Here is a 21208-nt window from a genome sequence, read left to right as displayed (position 1 = left end):
GTTAGGGTTTTAGGGTCAGGGCCTGGGCCCAGGGTTAGGTTTTTACGGTCAGGGCCCAGGGTTAGGGTTTTAGGGTCAGGGCCCAGGGTTAGGGTTTTAGGGTCAGGACCCAGTGTTAGAGTTTTAGGGTCATGGCCCAGGGTTAGGGTTTTAGGGTCAGGGCCCAGGGTTAGGGTGATTTCCAGGAAGTGACCTCACAGTGACTCAAGCTACCACTTACTGTTGATTGTGATGTAATGCCAGCTGAGGCACATGCCTTGGGAGCTAAGTGGTTGCTGCCCTTGACTACTATGAAGACTGGTGTGGGAAGGGTCGCTTTGGATGCACTTGAGCAGGGGTCCCCAATCCCTGAGCCATGGAGCCATAAGGAGCCACACAGCAGGTGAGTGGTGTCGAGTGAGGGAGTGAGGGAAGCTTCGTCTGTATTTACAGCCACTCCCCTTTGCTCACATTCCCGCCTGAGCTCCACCTTCTCAGATGAGCAGCAGCATTAGATTCTCATAGGAGAACGCACCCTGTTGTGAACCGTGCATGTGAGGGATCTAGGTTGCACTGTGCTTATGAGAATCTAATACCTATTGATCTGTCACTTTCTCCCATCACGCTCAGGTGGGACCATCCAGTTTCAGGAAAACAAGCTTAACACGCCCACTGATTCTACATTATGGTGAGTTCTATAATTATTTATTATATATTCCAGTGTAATAATGGAAATGAAGTGCCTAATAAACGTAAATGTGCTTAAATCTTTTGGCCCAGCTCCTACCTCCCGGCAGCCTCGCCAGGCCCAGAACTCTCTCCAGTCAGCCTCTACAGACCAAGCTCATGACTCACAATGGCCTATTGAGGCCCATACCCTACCTCACGGCAGTCTCCGCAGATGAGCCTACTGCCTCACAACAGCCTCCACAGGCACAGCTCCATCGTTACAATGGCCTCTTTAGACCCAGCTCCTGCCTCCCAGCCTTCTCTCCAGGCCCTGAACTTTCTCCGTAAGTTGAGGTAGCTGGGACTGTAGGTATACATGACGATACTTGGCTAATTTTTAAATTGTTTTGCAGACATGGGGTCTCACTTTGTTGGCCAGGCTGCTGTCAAACTAATGGCCTCAAGTGACCCTTCCACCCCTGCCTCCCATCCTCGAGGTATGTGCCACCACAAGGGGCACTTGTTCAATTTTCTAAAAAAAAAATTTCTAAAGTAAGGCTGTGGGATGATGGCAGGAAGATAAAAGAAAAACAGAAGAATAAGTTAAAATGAATTATTCACACATATTCTTTTGACAGCAAGAAGAACTTTTAGTATATACATTCCTTAGAAACAAACAAATGGCAGATAAACAATGTTGTATAGGAACTTCAACACATACTGTACAATATTCCCACTTTGCTGACGTAAGTTATGGAAATTTCGTGGTTTCCTTGAGTGTCGCTACCAGTATTTTGCTTCTCTGATGATTTTTATCAACTTCCTCATCTGTTAACTTCTCTCCAAGGTATGTCATGTCACGACATACTGCCGCTGCACGAACACGGCCAGTGTCTTCCTATTAAACATGAAGAAAGCTTTCCTAATTTCTCTTTTTACTCTCTGTCTTTGTGTTCTGCATTTTCCTTACTTTTATTGTCAGAAACTCCAGAAAGTGAATCGTACTAATTTATCACGATTTGCTTTATTAATTTATACTATGCTTATATGGAATTTTGCCCAACAGACCTCATTACAATTTGGGCCAGGGCCCAGGGTTCGGGTTGTTTTAGGGTCAGGGCCAGGGCCCAGGGCTAGGGGTGTTTTAGGGTCAGGGCCCAGAGTTAGGGTTGTTTTAGGGTCAGGGCCCAGGGTTAGGGTTGTTTAAGGGTCAGGGCCCAGGGTTAGGGTTGTTTTAGGGTCAGGGCCCAGGGTTAGTGTTGTTTTAGGGTCAGGGCCCAGGGTCAGTGTTGTTTTAGGGTCAGGGCCCAGTGTTAGGGTTGTTTTAGGGTCAGGGCCCAGGGTTGTGGTTGTTTTAGGGTCAGGGCCCAGGGTAGGGTTGTTTTAGGGTCAGGACCCACGATTAGATTTTTAGGATCAGGGTCAGGGTCCAGGGTTTGGGTTTTAGGGTAAGGGCCAGGGCCCAGGGTTAGGGTTTTAGGCTCAGGGCCAGGGCCCAGGGTTAGGGTTTTAGGCTCAGGGCTAGGGCCCAGGGTTAGGGATTTAGGATCAGGTTCAGGGCCCAGGGTTAGGGTTTTAGGCTCAGGGCCAGGGCCCAGGGTTAGTGTTTTAGAGTCAGGGCCAGGGCCCAGGGTTAGGGTTGTTTTAGGCTCAGGGCCAGGGCCCATGGTTAGGGTTGTTTTAGGGTCAGGGCCAGGGCCCAGGGTTAGGGTTGTTATAGGGTCAGGGCCAGGGCCCAGGGTTAGGGTTGTTTTAGGGTCAGGACCAGGGCCCAGGGTTAGGGTTGTTTTAGGGTCAGGGCCAGGGCCCAGTGTTAGGTTTGTTTTAGGGTCAGGGCCAGGGCCCAGGGTTAGGTTTGTTTTAGGGTCAGGGCCCAGAGTTTGGGTTTTAGGCTCAGGGCCAGGGCCTCAGGTTAGGGTTTTAGGCTCAGGGCCATGGCCCAGGGTTAGGGTTAATTAAGGGTCAGGGCCAGGGCCCAGGTTTAGGGTTGATTTAGGGTCAGGGCCAGGGCCCAGGTTTAGGTTTGTTGTACGGTCAGGGCCAGGGCCCAGTGTTAGGGTTGTTTCAGGATCAGGGCCCTGAGTTAGGGTTGTTTCAGGGTCAGGGCCCAGGGTTAGGGTTTTTTCAGGGTGAGGGCCCAGGGTTTTGGTTGTTTTAGGGTCAGGGCCCAGGGTTAGGGTTGTTTTAGGGTCAGGGCCCAGGGATAGGGTTGTTTCAGGGTCAGGGACCAGGGTTAGGGTTGTTTCAGGGTCAGGGCCCAGGGTTAGGGTTGTTTCAGGGTCAGGGCCCTGGGTTAGAGTTGTTTCAGGGTCAGGGCCCAGGGTTAGGGTTGTTTTAGGGTCAGGTCCTTGGCGCAGGTTTAGGGTTGATTTAGTGCAAGGGCCAAGGGTTAGGGTTGTTTTAGGGTCTGGCCAGGGCCCAGGGTTAGGGTTGTTTTAGGTCAGGGCCAGGGCCCAGGGATAGGGTTGTTTTAGGGTCAGGGCCAGGGCCCACGTTTAGGGTTGTTTTAGGGTCAGGGCCAGGGCCTAGGGTTAGGCTTGTTTTAGGGTCAGGTCGAGCGCCCACGGTTAGGCTTGTTTTAGGGTCAGGGTCAGGGCCAGGGCCCAGTGTTAGGCTTGTTTTAGCATCAGGGCTAGGGCCCAGGGTTAAGGTTGTTTTAGGGTCAGGACCTGGGCCAAGGGTTAGGCTTGTTTTAGTGCCAGGGCCCAGGGTTAGGCTTGTTTTAGGGTTAGGGCCAGGGCCCAGGGTTAGGCTTGCTGTAGGGTCAGGGCCAGGGCCCAGGGATAGGGTTGTTTTATGGTCAGGGCCAGGGCCAAGGGTTAGGGTTGTTTTAGGGTCAGGGCCAGGGCCCAGGGTTAGGCTTTTTTTAGGTTCAGGGCCAGCGCCCAGGGTTAGGGTTATTTTAGGGTCAGTGCCCTGGGTTAGTGTTGTTTTAGGGTCAGTGCCCAGGGTTAGGGTTTTTTTAGGGTCAGGGCCAGGGCCCAGGGTTAGGGTTGTTTTAGGGTCAGGGCTAGGGCCCAGGTTTAGGCTTGTTTTAGGGTCACTGCCAGGTCCCAGGGTTAGGGTTCTTTTAGGGCCAGGTCCCATGGTTAGGGTTTTACAGTCAGGGCCAGGGCCCACAGTTAGGGTGTTAGGCTCAGCGCAAGGGCCCAGGGTTAGGGTTTTAGGCTCAGGGCCATGTCCCAGGGTTAGGGTTTTAGGGTCAGGGCCTGGGCCCAGGGTTAGGTTTTTACGGTCAGGGCCCAGGGTTAGGGTTTTAGGGTCAGGGCCCAGGGTTAGGGTTTTAGGGTCAGGACCCAGTGTTAGGGTTTTAGGGTCATGGCCCAGGGTTAGGGTTTTAGGGTCAGGGCCCAGGATTTGGGTGATTTCCAGGAAGTGACCTCACAGTGACTCAAGCTACCACTTACTGTTGATTGTGATGAAATGCCAGCTGAGGCACATGCCTTGGGAGCTAAGTGGTTGCTGCCCTTGACTACTATGAAGACTGGTGTGGGAAGGGTCGCTTTGGATGCACTTGAGCAGGGGTCCCCAATCCCTGAGCCATGGAGCCGTAAGGAGCCACAGAGCAGGTGAGTGGTGTCGAGTGAGGGAGTGAGGGAAGCTTCGTCTGTATTTACAGCCACTCCCCTTTGCTCACATTCCCGCCTGAGCTCCACCTTCTCAGATGAGCAGCAGCATTAGATTCTCATAGGAGAACGCACCCTGTTGTGAACCGTGCATGTGAGGGATCTAGGTTGCGCTGTGCTTATGAGAATCTAATACCTATTGATCTGTCACTTTCTCCCATCACGCTCAGGTGGGACCATCCAGTTTCAGGAAAACAAGCTTAACACGCCCACTGATTCTACATTATGGTGAGTTCTATAATTATTTTATTATATATTCCAGTGTAATAATGGAAATGAAGTGCCTAATAAACGTAAATGTGCTTAAATCTTTTGGCCCAGCTCCTACCTCCCGGCAGCCTCGCCAGGCCCAGAACTCTCTCCAGTCAGCCTCTACAGACCAAGCTCATGACTCACAATGGCCTATTGAGGCCCATACCCTACCTCACGGCAGTCTCCGCAGATGAGCCTACTGCCTCACAACAGCCTCCACAGGCACAGCTCCATCGTTACAATGGCCTCTTTAGACCCAGCTCCTGCCTCCCAGCCTTCTCTCCAGGCCCTGAACTTTCTCCGTAAGTTGAGGTAGCTGGGACTGTAGGTATACATGACGATACTTGGCTAATTTTTAAATTGTTTTGCAGACATGGGGTCTCACTTTGTTGGCCAGGCTGCTGTCAAACTAATGGCCTCAAGTGACCCTTCCACCCCTGCCTCCCATCCTCGAGGTATGTGCCACCACAAGGGGCACTTGTTCAATTTTCTAAAGAAAAAATTTCTAAAGTAAGGCTGTGGGATGATGGCAGGAAGATAAAAGAAAAACAGAAGAATAAGTTAAAATGACTTATTCACACATATTCTTTTGACAGCAAGAAGAACTCTTAGTATATACATTCCTTACAAACAAACAAACGGCAGATAAACAATGTTGTATAGGAACTTCAACACACACTGTACAATCTTCCCACTTTGCTGACATAAGTTATGGAAATTTCGTGGTTTCCTTGAGTGTCGCTACCAGTATTTTGCTTCTCTGATGATTTTTATCAACTTCCTCATCTGTTAACTTCTCTCCAAAGTATGTCATGTCACGACATACTGCCGCTGCACGAACACGGCCAGTGTCTTCCTATTAAACATGTAGAATGCTTTCCTAATTTCTCTTTTTACTCTCTGTCTTTGTGTTCTGCATTTTCCTTACTTTTATTGTCAGAAACTCCAGAAAGTCAATCGTACTAATTTATCACGATTTGCTTTATTAATTTATACTATGCTTATATGGAATTTTGCCCAACAGACCTCATTACAATTTGGGCCACGGCCCAGGGTTAGGGTTGTTTTAGGGTCAGGGCCAGTGCCCAGGGTTCGGGTTGTTTTAGGGTCAGGGCCAGGGCCCAGGGCTAGGGGTGTTTTAGGGTCAGGGCCAGGGCCCAAAGTTAGGGTTGTTTTAGGGTCAGGGCCCAGGGTTAGGGTTTTAGGCTCAGGGCCAGGGCCCAGGGTTAGGGTTTTAGGCTCAGGGCCAGGGCCCAGGGTTAGGGTTTTAGGCTCAGGGCCAGGGCCCAGGGTTAGGGTTTTAGGGTCAGGGCCAGGGCCCAGGGTTAGGGTTTTAGGCTCAGGGCCAGGGCCCAGGGTTAGGGTTTTAGGCTCGGGGCCAGGGCCCAGGGTTGGGGTTTTAGGGTCAGGGCCAGGGCCCAGGGTTAGGGTTTTAGGCTCAGGGCCAGGGCCCAGGGTTAGGGTTTTAGGATCAGTGCCAGGGCCCAGGGTTAGGGTTTTAGGGTCAGGTCCAGGGCCCAGGGTTAGGGTTTTAGGGTTAGGGCCAGTGCCCAGGGTTAGGGTTTTAGGGTCAGGGCCTGGGCCCAGGGTTAGGGTTTTAGGGTCAGGGCCAGGGCCCAGGGTTAGGGTTTTAGGGTCAGGGTCAGGGCCCAGGGTTAGGGTTTTAGGGTCAGGGCCTGGGCCCAGGGTTAGGTTTTTAGGGTCAGGGCCCAGGGTCTGGGTTTTAGGGTCAGGGCCCAGGGTTAGGGTTTTAGGGTCAGGACCCAGGGTTAGGGTTTTAGGGTCATGGCCCAGGGTTAGGGTTTTAGGGTCAGGGCCCAGGGTTAGGGTGATTTCCAGGAAGTGACCTCACAGTGACTCAAGCTACCACTTACTGTTGATTGTGATGAAATGCCAGCTGAGGCACATGCCTTGGGGGCTAAGTGGTTGCTGCCCTTGACTACTATGAAGACTGGTGTGGGAAGGGTCGCTTTGGATGCACTTGAGCAGGGTTCCCCAACCCCTGAGCCATGGAGCCGTAAGGAGCCACACAGCAGGTGAGTGGTGTCGAGTGAGGGAGTGAGGGAAGCTTCGTCTGTATTTACAGCCACTCCCCTTTGCTCACATTCCCGCCTGAGCTCCACCTTCTCAGATGAGCAGCAGCATTAGATTCTCATAGGAGAACGCACCCTGTTGTGAACCGTGCATGTGAGGGATCTAGGTTGCGCTGTTCTTATGAGAATCTAATACCTATTGATCTGTCACTTTCTCCCATCACGCTCAGGTGGGACCATCCAGTTTCAGGAAAACAAGCTTAACACGCCCACTGATTCTACATTATGGTGAGTTGTATAGTTATTTTATTATATATCGGATATATAATACGTATATATATATATTTAGATATATGTAATAATGGAAATAAAGTGCCTAATAAATGTAAATGTGCTTAAATCTTTTTAAGCAGATTCTTCAGGCCCAGCATCTGCCTCACTGTGGACCCCCCAAGCCAAGCTCCCAACCTTTCAGCAGCTTCTACACACCCAGCTCCCGCCTGCCAGTGGCCTCTTCAGGCCCATGGGGCTCATTCCTCACAACAGCCTTTCCAGTCCCAGTTTTTCCCTTCCGGCGGCCTCTCCGGGCTGAGAACCTCCTCAAGTCGGCCTCTCCAGACCCACTTGCACCCTCCAGGCGTCCTCTCCGGGCCAAGCTCCTCTTCCTGGCTGTGTCTCCAGGCCCGACTCCTGCCTCTCAACAACGTCTTTGGACTCAGTGCCTACCCATCTCCTGGCGTCCTTGGTCGGCCCACAGCTTCCTCAAGCCAAGCTCCCCAGGCCCAGGTCAGGCCTCACGGTGCCCCCTCCACGATGAGCTCCTGCCCTCCAATGGCACCTGCAGGCCCCAAATGGTCTCCGGTCGGTGGGCTCCTCCACGCCAAGCTTGGGCCTCCCGGTGACCTCTGCAGGCCCAAGTTGTCCTGAAGTCAGCATCTCCCAGCCGTGCCTCCCAGCAAGTAAGCAAGCTCTTTTGGCTCAACTCCTGCCCAGCTCCCAACCGCCTTTGTAGGTCCCGAACTTTCTCCAGCCACGTTCTTTGGGCCTCATTCCTGCCGCCCGGTGGCCTGTACGGGCCCAGCAATGGTTGGAGAACGGCCTCTGCAGGTCCCGCTCTTGCCTCCCAGGGGCCTCTCCAGGCCCAGCTCTCGCCCCCACGGCGGCCACCCGGGGCCAAGTCCCTGCCTGCCTCCCAGCAGCCCGCATGCGGCCCAGCTCCTCCCTCACGGTGGCCTGTTGATGCCCATGCCTCTGGTACCCTGCCCAGAGGCATGAGCCCCTGCCACACACTGGCTCCTCCCACGCTGAGAGAGGTCAGCGTGAGCCCTTGCCTCACACCGGCCCCTCCCACGCTGAGAGAGGTCAGCGTGAGCCCCTTGCCTCACATCGGCCCCTCCCACGCTGAGAGAGGTCGGCGTGAGCCCTTGACTCACACCGGCCCCTCCCACGGTGAGAGAGGTCAGCGTCACCCCCTTACCTCACACCGGCCCCTCCCACGCTGAGAGAGGTCGGCGTGAGCCCTTGCCTCACACTGGCCCCTCCCACGGTGAGAGAGGTCAGCGTCAGCCTCTTGCCTCACACCGGCCCCTCCCACGCTGAGAGAGGTCGGCGTGAGCCCCTTGCCTCACACCGGCCCCTCCCACGCTGAGAGAGGTCGGCGTGAGCCCCTTGCCTCACACCGGCCCCTCCCACGCTGAGAGAGGTCGGCGTGAGCCCTTGCCCCACACCGGCCCCTCCCACGCTGAGAGAGGTCAACATGAGCCCCTTGCCTCACACTGGCCCCTCCCACGCTGAGAGAGGTCAGCGTGAGCCCCTTGCCTCACACCGGCCCCTCCCACGCTGAGAGAGGTCAGCATGAGCCCCTTGCCTCACACCGGCCCCTCCCACACAGAAGAGGTCGGCGTGAGCCCTTGACTCACACCGGCCCCTCCCACGCTGAGAGAGGTCAGCATGAGCCCCTTGCCTCACACCGGCCCCTCCCACACAGAAGAGGTCGGCGTGAGCCCTTGACTCACACCGGACCCTCCCACGGTGAGAGAGGTCAGCGTCACCCCCTTGCCTCACACCGGCCACTCCCACGTTGAGGGAGGTCAGCGTGAGCCCCTTGCCTCACACCGGCCCCTCCCACGCTGAGAGAGGTCAGCGTGAGCCCTTGCCTCACAGCGGCCCCTCCCACGGTGAGAGAGGTCAGCGTCAGCCCCTTGCCTCACACCGGCCCCTCCCACGCTGAGAGAGGTCAGCGTGAGCCCTTGCCTCACACCGGCCCCTCCCACGGTGAGAGAGGTCAGCGTGAGCCCTTGCCTCACACCGGCCCCTCCCCCGGTGAGAGAGGTCAGCGTCAGCCCCTTGCCTCACACCGGCCCCTCCCACGCTGAGAGAGGTCGGCGTGAGCCCTTGCCTCACACCGGCCCCTCCCACGCTGAGAGAGGTCATCGTCAGCCCCTTGCCTCACACCGGCCCCTCCCACGCTGAGAGAGGTCAGTGTGAGCCCTTGCCTCACACCGGCCCCTCCCACGCTGAGAGAGGTCGGCGTCAGCCCCTTGCCTCACACCGGCCCCTCCCACGCTGAGAGAGGTCAGTGTGAGCCCTTGCCTCACACCGGCCCCTCCCACGGTGAGAGAGGTCGGCGTCAGCCCCTTGCCTCACACCGGCCCCTCCCACGCTGAGAGAGGTCGGCGTGAGCCCTTGCCTCACACCGGCCCCTCCCACGCTGAGAGAGGTCAGCGTGACCCCCTGCCTCAACAGGCCACCCTGAGGGAGGAGCAGGGTCGCACGCGGGCTGCTGTGAGGCAGGCAGCGACTTGGGCCTGGGAGGTCGTGGTGGGGTGAGAGCTGGGCTTGGAGACTCCCCTGGGAGGCAACAGCGGGGCCTACAGACTCTGTTCTCCAGCCGGAGCTGGGACTGTTCAGGTACTGGGAGGTGGGATGTGGGTCTGAAGAGCTTGGTTGCAGAAACTTCGGGGTCTACAAACGCAGGCGGGAGCTGAGCCAAAAAAGGTTGTTTGCTGGGAGGCGGGAGATGCAGCCAGGAGAAACAGCTCTGCCTGCAGAGGCCGCCATGCGGGAGGCGGAGGCCGGGCCTCCTCAAATCGGCCTCTCCAGACCCACTTGCAGCCTCCCGGCATCCTCTCCGGGCCCAGCTCTTCCTCCCGGCTGCGTCTCCAGGCCTGACTCTGGCCTCCCAACAACGTCTTTGGACTCAGCTCCTGCCCAGCTCCCAGCAGGCCCAAGTCGTCGTCAAGTCGGCCTGGAATTGGGCCCGGAAGAGCAGCAAGTCGGCCTCCCCGGGCCCAGCTCCGTCCTCTCGGCGGCCTCTCCAGGTGCAAAACTTCCTCGAGTCAGCCTCTCCAGGCCCCGCTCCTCCTGCCTCCCAGTGGCCTCTTTCAGCCCAGACCAGCTCATGGCTCTTGGCGGCCTTCCCAGGCCCCGCTTTTGACTTTTGGTGGCCTCTTCAGGCCCAGAACTTGACCTCCAGTGGGCCTTTGCAGGCCCGGCCTCCTGCCTCTCGAAGGCCTGCATGGGCCCGGACTCACAGCGGACTCACAGCGGACTCTCCATGCCCAGCTAGCTCTCGCCTCATTGCGGCCTCCCGAGTCCAAAGCTCCTGCCTCTCGGCCGCTTCGGCAGGCCCAGCTCCCGCCTGCCAGTGGCCTCTTTAGGCCCAGCTCATTCCTCACAACGGCCTTCCCAGGCCCCGTTTTTCCCTTCTGGCAGCCTCTTGGCCTCTAATTTGTTTATCTTTTGTGTATAAATCCCAAAATATTGAATTTTGGAATATTTCCACCATTATGTAAATATTTTGGTAGGTGATTTATTTGGGGTGAGTTTCTGCACCAAGCCCGAATTTTTTATTTTATTTTCCTTATTATTTGGTGTTAAACAGGTTTAATGACGGTCATGGCAACTGTTTGGCACAATGAAAAATATCGCCCATGATCAACGTGTTCTGTTCTGGGGAAGGGGGCAAAGGCAGGGTGAATCACTTTCTTAAAAAGTATAGCTCAAGTTGGGAGTGCAGAGGGAATGGGGAGAAAACCCTCCCGCTGCCTGTGTCGAAGTGCAGGAGCCCCCACCCCCATACTCACCTGAGTCCAGCCCCTCTGGGGAAAGAAGGGGTGCATGAACTCCCCCTAGTCCACAGGCACCTCCCTGTGGCCCAAGGCCCTCTTCACACTCCATCTTGTAGCCCCAACAGGAGCTATTTTCCGAAAAGTGAAAAGCTCTGAAGGTCCCACAATTCATGGTATGTACACCTCCCTCACCAGGGGCTGCAAAGTGGCCTGGAGCTCCATACTGAGTAGAAGTCTTTGGGCCAGAGTCAGCATCTGGCTGACGGTCCGGATATCCTGGTTGGAGTGACCCTGGTGCGCCCTGCCAGGGCCTGGTGCCGCTTGCTGAAGATCATGACCGCCACTCATGGGCCACCGATGTGGTCCTTGTCCCATTTGTTGGGGCTGCGTCCATCCTTCTCAGAAGATGAGTCCTGTTCCTTGCGCAGGGCACTGAGGGACTGGGCCTGACATCATCTGAGTGGTAGAGGCAACTGGGTGTCAGGAGACATGATGGAGAGGAAAGCATCATCATGGTCATTCTCTGTCTCACTGTCCAGCAGGGACTCCCCTGAGGGGCCCAGGGCTCCTCCTCCATGGTGGGAGGTGAGCTTTTAACAGGTTCCACCACCCCCAAAGTGTGTGGGGTTGCGGGCCCTGGGCTTTCAGGGCAGGTGGCTCCAGGGGGCCGCCCAGGGTCAACACTCCCTGTGCCACCTGGTGGATGCTCATGAGCAACAGCTGCCAACTTGGCAGGTTGTTTTCTCTGGTTGGAGGCCACTGAGTAACTGGCAGGTTGCTGGGCCTCGTGTGGCTGCAGGGAGGGGTCAGGAAGGGGATGGAGTACCAGGGGAACACGGCCACAGAGTGACCTTCCACATTCCTCCACACGAACATGCTGACGCCACGGGAGGCCTCACTGAATGCAGGCCTGGGGGCCGAGTACTTGGTCCGGGCAGGGAGTTCCTGGCAGGGGCTCACACCTCACCCCCTCCTCAGCCCAGGTGGCTTGGGCCCAGAGAAGTGGGGGTTGGAGAGGAGCAGAAGGCCAGGCCTCAAGTTTTGTTTTTTTTGTTTGTTTTTTTGTTTTTGAAATGTAGTTTGTCTCTTGTCACCCAGGCTGGAGTGCAGTGGCACGATCTCAGTGGCCTTCATACCTGGCTAATTTTTTGTATTTTTACTGGGGGTGGGGTTTTGCCATGTTGGCCAGGCTGGTCTTGACCTCCCGACCTCAGGTGATCCACCCACCTCAGCCTCCCAAAATGGGATTACGGGCATGAGCCACTGCTCCCAACTTCATTCATTTTTACTTGAAAAACTCCGTTAAGCATTTTTTTAAGGTAGACCTAGTGGTCCTGAATGCCCTCAGCTTTGTTTGTCGAGGAAGCACGTTATTTCTTTTTTCTCTCTGAAGGACAGCTTTGTCAGACATAGTATTAGTTGCTGGCACTTTTTTTCTTTCAGCACTTTGAATGTATTATTCGATTCTGTCCTGACCTGCAAAGTTTCTTTAACTTTTGACTATTTGATTATATTGTGACTTGGTGAGTATCTATTTGGTTTGAACCTCTTTAGGAATCTTTAAGCTTCATGGATTTAGATGTCCAAATCTTTCCCATGATTTAGGCAGTCTTCAGCCATTCTTTAAATAAGCTTTCTTCTCCTTTCTCTACTTTCCTTCTCAAACTCCCATAACCTGACAATGGTTTGCCTAATGGTGTCTTGTTGGCTTTCTTTTCTCTGTCTTTTCTTCTTCTTTTTTTTTTTTTTGAGACAGAGTCATGCTCTGTCACCCAGGCTGGAGTGCAATGTGTGGTCTAGGCTCACTAGGGTTAGGGTTAGGGTTTTAGGGTAAGGGCGAAGGGTTAGGGTTTTAGGGTAAGGGCGAAGGGTTAGGGTTTTAGGGTAAGGGCGAAGGGTTAGGGATTTAGGGTAAGGGCGAAGGGTTAGGGCTTTAGGGTCAGGGCCCAGGGTCAGGGATTTAGGGTCAGGGCGAAGGGTTAGGGTTTTAGGGTCAGGGCCCAGGGTTAGGATTTTAGGGTCAGGGCCCAGGGTTAGGGTTTTAGGGTCAGGGCCAGGGCCCAGGGTTAGGGTCTTAGGGTCAGGGCCCAGGGCCCAGTGTTAGGGTTTTAGGGTCAGGGCCCAGGGCCCAGGGTTAGAGTTTTAGGGTCAGGGACCGGGGCCCAGGGTTAGGGCTTCAGGATCACGGCCCGGGGCCCAGGGTTAGGGCTTCAGGGCCAGGGCCCGGGGCCCAGGGTTAGGGCTTCAGGGTCAGGGCCCGGGGCCCAGGGTTAGGGTTTTAGGATCAGGGCCCGGGGCCCAGGGTTAGGGCTTCAGGGCCAGGGCCCGGGGCACAGGGTTAGGGCTTCAGGGTCAGGGCCCGGGGCCCAGGGTTAGGGCTTCAGGGTCAGGGCCCGGGGCCCAGTGTTAGGGCTTCAGGGCCAGGGCCCGGGGCCCAGGGTTAGGGCTTCAGGGTCCGGGCCCTGGGCCCAGGGTTAGGGTTTTAGGGTCAGGGCCCGGGGCCCAGGGTTAGGGTGATTTCCAGGAAGAGACCTCACAACGAGTCAAGCTACCACTTACTGTTGATTGTGATGAAATGCCAGCTGAGGCACACGCCTTGGGAGCTAAGTGGTTACTGCACTTGACTACTATGAAGACTGGTGTGGGAAGGGTCGCTTTGGATGCACTTGAGCAGGGGTCCCCAACCCCTGAGCCATGGAGCCGTAAGGAGCCACAGAGCAGGTGAGTGGTGTCGAGTGAGGGAGTGAGGGAAGCTTCGTCTGTATTTACAGCCACTCCCCTTTGCTCACATTCCCGCCTGAGCTCCACCTTCTCAGATGAGCAGCAGCATTAGATTCTCATAGGAGAACGCACCCTGTTGTGAACCGTGCATGTGAGGGATCTAGGTTGCGCTGTTCTTATGAGAATCTAATACCTATTGATCTGTCACTTTCTCCCATCACGCTCAGGTGGGACCATCCAGTTTCAGGAAAACAAGCTTAACACGCCCACTGATTCTACATTATGGTGAGTTCTATAATTATTTTATTATATATTCCAGTGTAATAATGGAAATGAAGTGCCTAATAAACGTAAATGTGCTTAAATCTTTTGGCCCAGCTCCTACCTCCCGGCAGCCTCGCCAGGCCCAGAACTCTCTCCAGTCAGCCTCTACAGACCAAGCTCATGACTCACAATGGCCTATTGAGGCCCATACCCTACCTCACGGCAGTCTCCGCAGATGAGCCTACTGCCTCACAACAGCCTCCACAGGCACAGCTCCATCGTTACAATGGCCTCTTTAGACCCAGCTCCTGCCTCCCAGCCTTCTCTCCAGGCCCTGAACTTTCTCCGTAAGTTGAGGTAGCTGGGACTGTAGGTATACATGACGATACTTGGCTAATTTTTAAATTGTTTTGCAGACATGGGGTCTCACTTTGTTGGCCAGGCTGCTGTCAAACTAATGGCCTCAAGTGACCCTTCCACCCCTGCCTCCCATCCTCGAGGTATGTGCCACCACAAGGGGCACTTGTTCAATTTTCTAAAGAAAAAATTTCTAAAGTAAGGCTGTGGGATGATGGCAGGAAGATAAAAGAAAAACAGAAGAATAAGTTAAAATGACTTATTCACACATATTCTTTTGACAGCAAGAAGAACTCTTAGTATATACATTCCTTACAAACAAACAAACGGCAGATAAACAATGTTGTATAGGAACTTCAACACACACTGTACAATCTTCCCACTTTGCTGACATAAGTTATGGAAATTTCGTGGTTTCCTTGAGTGTCGCTACCAGTATTTTGCTTCTCTGATGATTTTTATCAACTTCCTCATCTGTTAACTTCTCTCCAAAGTATGTCATGTCACGACATACTGCCGCTGCACGAACACGGCCAGTGTCTTCCTATTAAACATGTAGAATGCTTTCCTAATTTCTCTTTTTACTCTCTGTCTTTGTGTTCTGCATTTTCCTTACTTTTATTGTCAGAAACTCCAGAAAGTCAATCGTACTAATTTATCACGATTTGCTTTATTAATTTATACTATGCTTATACGGAATTTTGCCCAACAGACCTCATTACAATTTGGGCCAGGGCCCAGGGTTAGGGTTGTTTTAGGGTCAGGGCCAGGGCCCAGGGTTAGGGTTGTTTTAGGGTCAGGGCCAGGGCCCAGGGCTAGGGGCGTTTTAGGGTCAGGGCCAGGGCCCAAATTTAGGGTTGTTTTAGGGTCAGGGCCCAGGGTTAGGGTTTTAGGCTCAGGGCCAGGGCCCAGGGTTAGGGATTTAGGCTCAGGGCCAGGGCCCAGGGTTAGGGTTTTAGGCTCAGGGCCAGGGCCCAGGGTTAGGGATTTAGGCTCAGGGCCAGGGCCCAGGGTTAGGGTTTTAGGCTCAGGGCCAGGGCCCAGGGTTAGTGTTTTAGGCTCAGGGCCAGGGCCCAGCTTTAGGGTTTTAGGGTCAGGCCAGGGCCCAGGGTTAGGGTTTTAGGCTCAGGGCCAGGGCCCAGGGTTATGGTTTTAGGCTCGGGGCCAGGGCCCAGGGTTGGGGTTTTAGGGTCAGGGCCAGGGCCCAGGGTTAGGGTTTTAGGCTCAGGGCCAGGGCCCAGGGTTAGGGTTTTAGGATCAGTGCCAGGGCCCAGGGTTAGGGTTTTAGGGTCAGGTCCAGGGCCCAGGGTTAGGGTTTTAGGGTTAGGGCCAGTGCCCAGGGTTAGTGTTTTAGGGTCAGGGCCTGGGCCCAGGGTTAGGGTTTTAGGGTCAGGGCCAGGGCCCAGGGTTAGGGTTTTAGGGTCAGGGTCAGGGCCCAGGGTTAGGGTTTTAGGGTCAGTGCCTGGGCCCAGGGTTAGGTTTTTAGGGTCAGGGCCCAGGGTCTGGGTTTTAGGGTCAGGGCCCACGGGTTAGGGTTTTAGGATCAGGACCCAGGGTTAGGGTTTTAGGGTCATGGCCCAGGGTTAGGGTTTTAGGGTCAGGGTCCAGGGTTAGGGTGATTTCCAGGAAGTGACCTCACAGTGACTCAAGCTACCACTTACTGTTGATTGTGATGAAATGCCAGCTGAGGCACATGCCTGGGGGGCTAAGTGGTTGCTGCCCTTGACTACTATGAAGACTGGTGTGGGAAGGGTCGCTTTGGATGCACTTGAGCAGGGTTCCCCAACCCCTGAGCCATGGAGCCGTAAGGAGCCACACAGCAGGTGAGTGGTGTCGAGTGAGGGAGTGAGGGAAGCTTCGTCTGTATTTACAGCCACTCCCCTTTGCTCACATTCCCGCCTGAGCTCCACCTTCTCAGATGAGCAGCAGCATTAGATTCTCATAGGAGAACGCACCCTGTTGTGAACCGTGCATGTGAGGGATCTAGGTTGCGCTGTTCTTATGAGAATCTAATACCTATTGATCTGTCACTTTCTCCCATCACGCTCAGGTGGGACCATCCAGTTTCAGGAAAACAAGCTTAACACGCCCACTGATTCTACATTATGGTGAGTTGTATAGTTATTTTATTATATATCGGATATATAATACGTATATATATATATTTAGATATATGTAATAATGGAAATAAAGTGCCTAATAAATGTAAATGTGCTTAAATCTTTTTAAGCAGATTCTTCAGGCCCAGCATCTGCCTCACTGTGGACCCCCCAAGCCAAGCTCCCAACCTTTCAGCAGCTTCTACACACCCAGCTCCCGCCTGCCAGTGGCCTCTTCAGGCCCATGGGGCTCATTCCTCACAACAGCCTTTCCAGTCCCAGTTTTTCCCTTCCGGCGGCCTCTCCGGGCTGAGAACCTCCTCAAGTCGGCCTCTCCAGACCCACTTGCACCCTCCAGGCGTCCTCTCCGGGCCAAGCTCCTCTTCCTGGCTGTGTCTCCAGGCCCGACTCCTGCCTCTCAACAACGTCTTTGGACTCAGTGCCTACCCATCTCCTGGCGTCCTTGGTCGGCCCACAGCTTCCTCAAGCCAAGCTCCCCAGGCCCAGGTCAGGCCTCACGGTGCCCCCTCCACGATGAGCTCCTGCCCTCCAATGGCACCTGCAGGCCCCAAATGGTCTCCGGTCGGTGGGCTCCTCCACGCCAAGCTTGGGCCTCCCGGTGACCTCTGCAGGCCCAAGTTGTCCTGAAGTCAGCATCTCCCAGCCGTGCCTCCCAGCAAGTAAGCAAGCTCTTTTGGCTCAACTCCTGCCCAGCTCCCAGCCGCCTTTGTAGGTCCCGAACTTTCTCCAGCCACGTTCTTTGGGCCTCATTCCTGCCGCCCGGTGGCCTGTACGGGCCCAGCAATGGTTGGAGAACGGCCTCTGCAGGTCCCGCTCTTGCCTCCCAGGGGCCTCTCCAGGCCCAGCTCTCGCCCCCACGGCGGCCACCCGGGGCCAAGTCCCTGCCTGCCTCCCAGCAGCCCGCATGCGGCCCAGCTCCTCCCTCACGGTGGCCCGTTGATGCCCATGCCTCTGGTACCCTGCCCAGAGGCATGAGCCCCTGCCACACACTGGCTCCTCCCACACTGAGAGAGGTCAGCGTGAGCCCTTGCCTCACACCGGCCCCTCCCACGCTGAGAGAGGTCAGCGTGAGCCCCTTGCCTCACATCGGCCCCTCCCACGCTGAGAGAGGTCGGCGTGAGCCCTTGACTCACACCGGCCCCTCCCACGGTGAGAGAGGTCAGCGTCACCCCCTTACCTCACACCGGCCCCTCCCACGCTGAGAGAGGTCGGCGTGAGCCCTTGCCTCACACCGGCCCCTCCCACGGTGAGAGAGGTCAGCGTCAGCCTCTTGCCTCACACCGGCCCCTCCCACGCTGAGAGAGGTCAGCGTGAGCCCCTTGCCTCACACCGGCCCCTCCCACGCTGAGAGAGGTCAGCATGAGCCCCTTGCCTCACACCGGCCCCTCCCACACAGAAGAGGTCGGCGTGAGCCCTTGACTCACACCGGACCCTCCCACGCTGAGAGAGGTCAGCATGAGCCCCTTGCCTCACACCGGCCCCTCCCACACAGAAGAGGTCGGCGTGAGCCCTTGACTCACACCGGACCCTCCCACGGTGAGAGAGGTCAGTGTCACCCCCTTGCCTCACACCGGCCACTCCCACGTTGAGGGAGGTCAGCGTGAGCCCCTTGCCTCACACCGGCCCCTCCCACGCTGAGAGAGGTCAGCGTGAGCCCTTGCCTCACAGCGGCCCCTCCCACGGTGAGAGAGGTCAGTGTGAGCCCTTGCCTCACACCGGCCCCTCCCCCGGTGAGAGAGCTCAGCGTCAGCCCCTTGCCTCACACCGGCCCCTCCCACGCTGAGAGAGGTCGGCGTGAGCCCTTGCCTCACACCGGCCCCTCCCACGCTGAGAGAGGTCATCGTCAGCCCCTTGCCTCACACCGGCCCCTCCCACGCTGAGAGAGGTCAGTGTGAGCCCTTGCCTCACACCAGCCCCTCCCACGGTGAGAGAGGTCGGCGTCAGCCCCTTGCCTCACACCGGCCCCTCCCACGCTGAGAGAGGTCGGCGTGAGCCCTTGCCTCACACCGGCCCCTCCCACGCTGAGAGAGGTCAGCGTGACCCCCTGCCTCAACAGGCCACCCTGAGGGAGGAGCAGGGTCGCACGCGGGCTGCTGTGAGGCAGGCAGCGACTTGGGCCTGGGAGGTCGTGGTGGGGTGAGAGCTGGGCTTGGAGACTCCCCTGGGAGGCAACAGCGGGGCCTACAGACTCTGTTCTCCAGCCGGAGCTGGGACTGTTCAGGTACTGGGAGGTGGGATGTGGGTCTGAAGAGCTTGGTTGCAGAAACTTCGGGGTCTACAAACGCAGGCGGGAGCTGAGCCAAAAAAGGTTGTTTGCTGGGAGGCGGGAGATGCAGCCAGGAGAAACAGCTCTGCCTGCAGAGGCCGCCATGCGGGAGGCGGAGGCCGGGCCTCCTCAAATCGGCCTCTCCAGACCCACTTGCAGCCTCCCGGCATCCTCTCCGGGCCCAGCTCTTCCTCCCGGCTGCGTCTCCAGGCCTGACTCTGGCCTCCCAACAACGTCTTTGGACTCAGCTCCTGCCCAGCTCCCAGCAGGCCCAAGTCGTCGTCAAGTCGGCCTGGAATTGGGCCCGGAAGAGCAGCAAGTCGGCCTCCCCGGGCCCAGCTCCGTCCTCTCGGCGGCCTCTCCAGGTGCAAAACTTCCTCGAGTCAGCCTCTCCAGGCCCCGCTCCTCCTGCCTCCCAGTGGCCTCTTTCAGCCCAGACCAGCTCATGGCTCTTGGCGGCCTTCCCAGGCCCCGCTTTTGACTTTTGGTGGCCTCTTCAGGCCCAGAACTTGACCTCCAGTGGGCCTTTGCAGGCCCGGCCTCCTGCCTCTCGAAGGCCTGCATGGGCCCGGACTCACAGCGGACTCACAGCGGACTCTCCATGCCCAGCTAGCTCTCGCCTCATTGCGGCCTCCCGAGTCCAAAGCTCCTGCCTCTCGGCCGCTTCGGCAGGCCCAGCTCCCGCCTGCCAGTGGCCTCTTTAGGCCCAGCTCATTCCTCACAACGGCCTTCCCAGGCCCCGTTTTTCCCTTCTGGCAGCCTCTTGGCCTCTAATTTGTTTATCTTTTGTGTATAAATCCCAAAATATTGAATTTTGGAATATTTCCACCATTATGTAAATATTTTGGTAGGTGATTTATTTGGGGTGAGTTTCTGCACCAAGCCCGAATTTTTTATTTTATTTTCCTTATTATTTGGTGTTAAACAGGTTTAATGACGGTCATGGCAACTGTTTGGCACAATGAAAAATATCGCCCATGATCAACGTGTTCTGTTCTGGGGAAGGGGGCAAAGGCAGGGTGAATCACTTTCTTAAAAAGTATAGCTCAAGTTGGGAGTGCAGAGGGAATGGGGAGAAAACCCTCCCGCTGCCTGTGTCGAAGTGCAGGAGCCCCCACCCCCATACTCACCTGAGTCCAGCCCCTCTGGGGAAAGAAGGGGTGCATGAACTCCCCCTAGTCCACAGGCACCTCCCTGTGGCCCAAGGCCCTCTTCACACTCCATCTTGTAGCCCCAACAGGAGCTATTTTCCGAAAAGTGAAAAGCTCTGAAGGTCCCACAATTCATGGTATGTACACCTCCCTCACCAGGGGCTGCAAAGTGGCCTGGAGCTCCATACTGAGTAGAAGTCTTTGGGCCAGAGTCAGCATCTGGCTGACGGTCCGGATATCCTGGTTGGAGTGACCCTGGTGCGCCCTGCCAGGGCCTGGTGCCGCTTGCTGAAGATCATGACCGCCACTCATGGGCCACCGATGTGGTCCTTGTCCCATTTGTTGGGGCTGCGTCCATCCTTCTCAGAAGATGAGTCCTGTTCCTTGCGCAGGGCACTGAGGGACTGGGCCTGACATCATCTGAGTGGTAGAGGCAACTGGGTGTCAGGAGACATGATGGAGAGGAAAGCATCATCATGGTCATTCTCTGTCTCACTGTCCAGCAGGGACTCCCCTGAGGGGCCCAGGGCTCCTCCTCCATGGTGAGAGGTGAGCTTTTAACAGGTTCCACCACCCCCAAAGTGTGTGGGGTTGCGGGCCCTGGGCTTTCAGGGCAGGTGGCTCCAGGGGGCCGCCCAGGGTCAACACTCCCTGTGCCACCTGGTGGATGCTCATGAGCAACAGCTGCCAACTTGGCAGGTTGTTTTCTCTGGTTGGAGGCCACTGAGTAACTGGCAGGTTGCTGGGCCTCGTGTGGCTGCAGGGAGGGGTCAGGAAGGGGATGGAGTACCAGGGGAACACGGCCACAGAGTGACCTTCCACATTCCTCCACACGAACATGCTGACGCCACGGGAGGCCTCACTGAATGCAGGCCTGGGGGCCGAGTACTTGGTCCGGGCAGGGAGTTCCTGGCAGGGGCTCACACCTCACCCCCTCCTCAGCCCAGGTGGCTTGGGCCCAGAGAAGTGGGGGTTGGAGAGGAGCAGAAGGCCAGGCCTCAAGTTTTGTTTTTTTTGTTTGTTTTTTTGTTTTTGAAATGTAGTTTGTCTCTTGTCACCCAGGCTGGAGTGCAGTGGCACGATCTCAGTGGCCTTCATACCTGGCTAATTTTTTGTATTTTTACTGGGGGTGGGGTTTTGCCATGTTGGCCAGGCTGGTCTTGACCTCCCGACCTCAGGTGATCCACCCACCTCAGCCTCCCAAAATGGGATTACGGGCATGAGCCACTGCTCCCAACTTCATTCATTTTTACTTGAAAAACTCCGTTAAGCATTTTTTTAAGGTAGACCTAGTGGTCCTGAATGCCCTCAGCTTTGTTTGTCGAGGAAGCACGTTATTTCTTTTTTCTCTCTGAAGGACAGCTTTGTCAGACATAGTATTAGTTGCTGGCACTTTTTTTCTTTCAGCACTTTGAATGTATTATTCGATTCTGTCCTGACCTGCAAAGTTTCTTTAACTTTTGACTATTTGATTATATTGTGACTTGGTGAGTATCTATTTGGTTTGAACCTCTTTAGGAATCTTTAAGCTTCATGGATTTAGATGTCCAAATCTTTCCCATGATTTAGGCAGTCTTCAGCCATTCTTTAAATAAGCTTTCTTCTCCTTTCTCTACTTTCCTTCTCAAACTCCCATAACCTGACAATGGTTTGCCTAATGGTGTCTTGTTGGCTTTCTTTTCTCTGTCTTTTCTTCTTCT

At 55.6% G+C, this 21208-nt stretch overlaps 2 long non-coding RNA genes across 2 annotated transcripts; both read left to right on the top strand.

Annotated features, from left to right (window-relative positions):
- Positions 1-524: 524 nt before the first annotated feature.
- On the top strand, positions 525-10495 carry LOC134757744 (uncharacterized). Its single transcript, XR_010132159.1, has 6 exons — positions 525-667; positions 760-992; positions 4445-4502; positions 4596-4828; positions 6790-6847; positions 6973-10495. It is a non-coding gene; the product is annotated as an uncharacterized lncRNA (long non-coding RNA).
- Positions 10496-13574: 3079 nt separating this feature from the next.
- Positions 13575-16996, top strand: LOC134757743 (uncharacterized). Its single transcript, XR_010132157.1, has 4 exons — positions 13575-13635; positions 13729-13961; positions 16022-16079; positions 16205-16996. It is a non-coding gene; the product is annotated as an uncharacterized lncRNA (long non-coding RNA).
- Positions 16997-21208: the final 4212 nt, after the last annotated feature.

Source organism: Gorilla gorilla, chromosome 20 (assembly GCF_029281585.2).
Source record: "Gorilla gorilla gorilla isolate KB3781 chromosome 20, NHGRI_mGorGor1-v2.1_pri, whole genome shotgun sequence".
Taxonomy (NCBI): Eukaryota; Metazoa; Chordata; class Mammalia; order Primates; family Hominidae; genus Gorilla; species Gorilla gorilla.
This window is presented reverse-complemented; position numbering and strand designations above follow the sequence as displayed.